The sequence below is a fragment of the Pteropus vampyrus genome, unplaced genomic scaffold, assembly GCF_000151845.1.
Source record: "Pteropus vampyrus isolate Shadow unplaced genomic scaffold, Pvam_2.0 Scaffold541, whole genome shotgun sequence".
Classification (NCBI taxonomy): domain Eukaryota; kingdom Metazoa; phylum Chordata; class Mammalia; order Chiroptera; family Pteropodidae; genus Pteropus; species Pteropus vampyrus.
In genome coordinates this window covers 654945-659567 of record NW_011889322.1, presented here as the reverse complement: position 1 = coordinate 659567, position 4623 = coordinate 654945, and the positions used below count along the sequence as shown (strand labels likewise).

Here is a 4623-nt window from a genome sequence, read left to right as displayed (position 1 = left end):
AAAAAAAAAATTAGTATATCTATACAGTAGAATATGACTTGGCAAAAAAAAAAAAAAAGGAATGAAATGCTGATTCATGCTACAACATGGAGGAGCCTTGAAAACATTATGCTAATAAAAGCCAGACACAAAGGACCACGTATTGTATGTTCTCATTTATATGAAATATCCAAAATAGGCAAACCTATTTGTAAGGAGTAAGGAAGGAAATGGTTGCCTGGAGTTGGAATGGGGGTCAGGATTTGGGAATAACTACTAATAGATACAGTGTTTCTTTAGGGGGATGATGAAAATATTCTGAACTTGGGTTATGATTGCTGTACAACTCTGCTGACATACTAAAAGCCATTGAACTGTATGCTTTAAATGGGTGAGTTTTAGGGTGTGAAATATATCTCAATAAAAATTTTATTAAAATGTGGCCATGTAGTGATTTTAACAGTAACCTCATGTATATTGCAGTTCACTTCGTTGTATGTATCTAGTGAACAGAACAGTAGGTGGAAAGACTGCTCAGCTAATAGGAGATACAATTTCCACTCTGGCTTTGATATAGACTCTGGTAAATCACTTAACTTCTGGGCCCCAATTTTCTAGTCTATAATGACTGCTATGTCCCTTTTTCCAGTACTAATAGTTCGTTATTCTATGGAAGCTGGACCTGAATCTATGCAGAGTTGTTGTAGGGAATATATGTTTACATCTGGGTTTAAGTCCCATAGAAAAGTAGTAAAGTATAGAATGAAAAATGTCAGAAACATTCATCTATGGAAAAAATAAGGACAAAAAATAAGAAATGAGTAAGTAGATTCTTTCTGTATGTGGCATATAGTTGGATAATTACCTATCCATCCAGTTGGTTGAAGCATACACAAAAATTAACTGAAAATGGATTCGAGACTTAAATATAAGATCTGAAACCATAAAATACATAGGAGACATGGGTGATGAGCTCCTTGACTTTGGTCTTAATGTTTTTGTGGATCTGACTCCAATGGCAAGGGAACCAAAAGCAAAAATGAACAAGGAAGACTACATCAAATTAAAAAGATTTGCACAGCAAAAGAAACCATCCAAAATGAAAAGGCAACCTACTGAATGGGAAAATATTTTTGCAAATGACACACCTGATAAGGGATTAATATCCAAAATACATAAAGAACTCACACAACAAATAAACAAACAACCCAATTAATAAAAAGGGCAGAGGATCTGAAAAGACATTTTTTCCAAAGAAGATCTACAGATGGACAACATGAAATGATGTTCAACATCACTAATTATTAGAGAAATGCAAATCAAAACCAAAATGAGATATCACCTCACACTTGTTAGAATAGCTATCATCAATAAATCAAGAAACAACAAGTGCTGAAGAGGATGTGGAGAAAAGGTAACCCTTTGCACACTCTCGGTGGAAATGTAAATTAGTTCAGCCATTATGGAAAACTGTAGGGAGGTGCCTCAAAAAATTAATAGAACTACCATATGACCCAGCAATTCCTCTTCTGGGTATTTATCTGAATATGCAAATACTAATATGTAAAGCACATACACACATACACATACACACACAATGGAATATATATAATGGAATATTATTCAGCATAGAAAAAGTGAAGTCCTGCCATTTATGACAACGTAGATGGACTTAGAGGGTATTATGCTAAGTGAAATAAGTCAGATGGAAAAAGACAAATACTGTATGATTTCACTCATGTGGACTATAAAAACAAAAACAAAATCATAGAGGCAGACAACAGGTCTGCCAAAGGGGAAGGGGAATGAAGGAGAGTGAAATGAGTAAAGGGGGTCAATATGATAGAACCTAGAATTTTGGTGGTGAGTGTGATACACTATATAGAGATGCCGAATTATACTGTTGCACACCTGAAACTTATGTAATGTTATAAACCAATATTATATACTATTTTCTCTCCAATCATGGAAGGATGGGAACTATTTTCATCCAAGGTATGCTGCTCAGAATGCAACAGTGGAACAGTGGGATCATCTCTTATGGTAATGTAGTGCTAGGTTGGCACTTTGAAAAATTGGTCCTCTCTTCTATCATTAAGTTCACAAAGCATAGAAAAATGTATGCTCAGATGAGATCTATTAATAACAAAGCATGAATAGACTGAGTGTCAATGGGTAACAGACTCTCGCTGACTTATTGCTAAAGATTGTTTCAGGATTGTTATCAGAAAAAGCTCTACATCAAGTGGAAAGTGGGAAATTCAGCATGCACATGCTCTTTTTTTTTTTAACCATCCAAATCTTTTCCTAGTAATGAGTTAGCAGCAATGAAGTGCATTGATTCTTCAGTCCATGAAGGAATCACTTGGTTCCCATCTGCTACTGATTCTCAAATTTGGCTGATCATCAGGAGTGTGTAAAAAAAATGCGGATCCATGGGCTGTCCCCTAGAGATTTTTACTCAGTGGGTCCAGGTGAAACCCGGACACCCTAATTTTTAAAACCTCCCCAGATGACTCTAGTGAGCAGCCAGGTTTGGAAACACTGGTCTAATAAAGGACCTGAATTACTGGCTGTCCTCAGTACTTACTGCCTGTAAGATACAATATGAATTTAGGAACAGGTTTTGTGGGGATAGAGTAGAGAAATACTACATCAGTTGTACTAAAACCCCTTTTCACATACCCTTTCTTTTTCAGTTCCCCATTCGGAGTTTTAGCCCAAGTCCTGTTTCCAGAGTTTAAAGGTACTCCTGGGTCCTTGGCAATGATGCAGTGTTGTATAGAAACAAGCTGCTGTTAGTGGCCTATGCGCATGATCTCCATCACTTGAGAACTTCTAGGACTGAGTGATTCTGAAACACATAAAAGAATACTAGTGTTTTATGGTATTTCCCATTTGGTCAAAATCCGTGTTGTTCCCCTTCATCCCAGTGATTGACTCACTTGTGACTGGATGGTCAAAAGCTCTTCTTTTTCAAAGCTCGCCTGAGGGTTTTGAGAGTAATTCAATGCATTGGAATACACCACTGAAAAGCATAGTTGGTTACATTAACTTCTCCTAGCGTGGGAAACTGATCTGAGAGTTTGATAATTCCCCTTGAATTTGATTGACTTGTTTTGTGTACCCAGACTCTTGTTCAATGCTGCATCATGGTCATGAGCTTCTTCTGTTAATGAAAACTAGGAATCCAAATTCAAGTTAATTCAACCTAATTTGGGGCCACCAGAGTAATTTACCTAACCGAGGTGACAATTGGTGATGAGATGCCTTGCCTGAATAAGCAAGTTTGCACTTGCACAACCAAAGAGAACTGCATTACAGCCTTCTCTTCAAACTGGTGACTGGCAAATTTCTTTTGTTATTGGTTGTAAGGAGAAAACATGGATTTGGGGATACCCTAATTCCTAGTGAGTCAAGGTAAATGTCTTAAGAAAGAAAACTACTCCTAACCCTCTGTTGAAACCACTGTATTAAAGGCCACTGATAACAAAATTTATTCATTTAGTGACATCTATTAAGTGATTCCTATATGCCAAGTAGTGCACAAGTGTTAGAGATCTATAGATGAATAATAGCAACCATTTATACAGTGACTACTACATATAAGCGATGTTTTTCAAACTGCACTTAGTGACCTATGAGTACATCACAAAATCAATCTAGTGCTTCCCAGCCATAACTTAAGAGAATGGAGAATTGAAATAACAGAGTTTTCATACACGTATACATTCCCACATGGATGTGCACTGGGTCAGAATATAAAATGTATTTCCTATTGTTTTGGTCAAAAACAATTTTAAAATCACTGATCTAGAACATTATTACAATAAGCATTAATATGCATTTTTCATATTTTAACTCTTCTCAAACCAATATGCATCTCACATTACAGGAAATGAAAATCATAGATCAATATTTCTCAATAACAGAAAAATCCCAAGTGAAATAATAGCAAATTGAATACAAAAAGTGGGTTTATATTTGAAAAGCAATCAACATAACTTACCATACTAACAGAATAAAGAATATATCATTTCAATAAATGCAGAAAAGGCATTTAATAAAATTCACTTTTGATAAAATTCTCAACTAGACATAGAATTTTTGTAATATGAAAGGGCATCTACGAACAGACAGACAAAAACAGAACTGAAAGCAAACACACACAAGATCTTAAGCTAACATCATACTTACTCGGTGGATAAGGTAAAGACACACACTCTCTCCATTTCTATCCAACATTGTCCAGGAGGCTTTTGTTTAGACATAAAGAACTAAAATTATCTTTATTCGCAGATGAAGTTGTTACCGAAGGGTGGGGTCCTCTCCTGGTGTGTTGTCCAGGTTCTTGATGTCTCGAACAAAGAATTGAGCAAGACACTGAAATACAGTAGAAAAGAAAAGTTTTATTAGAAGGGAGAGTATACTTCCAGATGTGGGAGCAGGACTGAGCAAGAGAAGGTTGGCTCAAAAGGTCTGGTAACAAAGACTTCAGGGTTTTTATCCCTTTTTGCTGTGGGTGGTTACTTTTCTTAGAGGAGTGGGCTTCCTTGATTGACAACTAAGATTGACAGGACTCAGTGATTCATCATTTTGCTTTCTGCGCAGGTTTGTTCCCAGAATTCAGTCTGTTATAATGAT

At 36.2% G+C, this 4623-nt stretch overlaps 1 protein-coding gene across 1 annotated transcript in view; it reads right to left on the bottom strand.

The window, feature by feature from the left end:
• Positions 1–4550, bottom strand: part of CHST10 (carbohydrate sulfotransferase 10) — a 41284-nt gene extending 36734 nt beyond the window's left edge. The window contains exons 1-2 of the mRNA XM_023525218.1: positions 4177–4550; positions 2665–2833 (exon numbers count right to left, since the gene is read on the bottom strand). The gene's annotated coding sequence lies outside the window, so the exon portion shown is untranslated. The remainder of the gene's footprint in view (positions 1–2664; positions 2834–4176) is intronic.
• Positions 4551–4623: the final 73 nt, after the last annotated feature.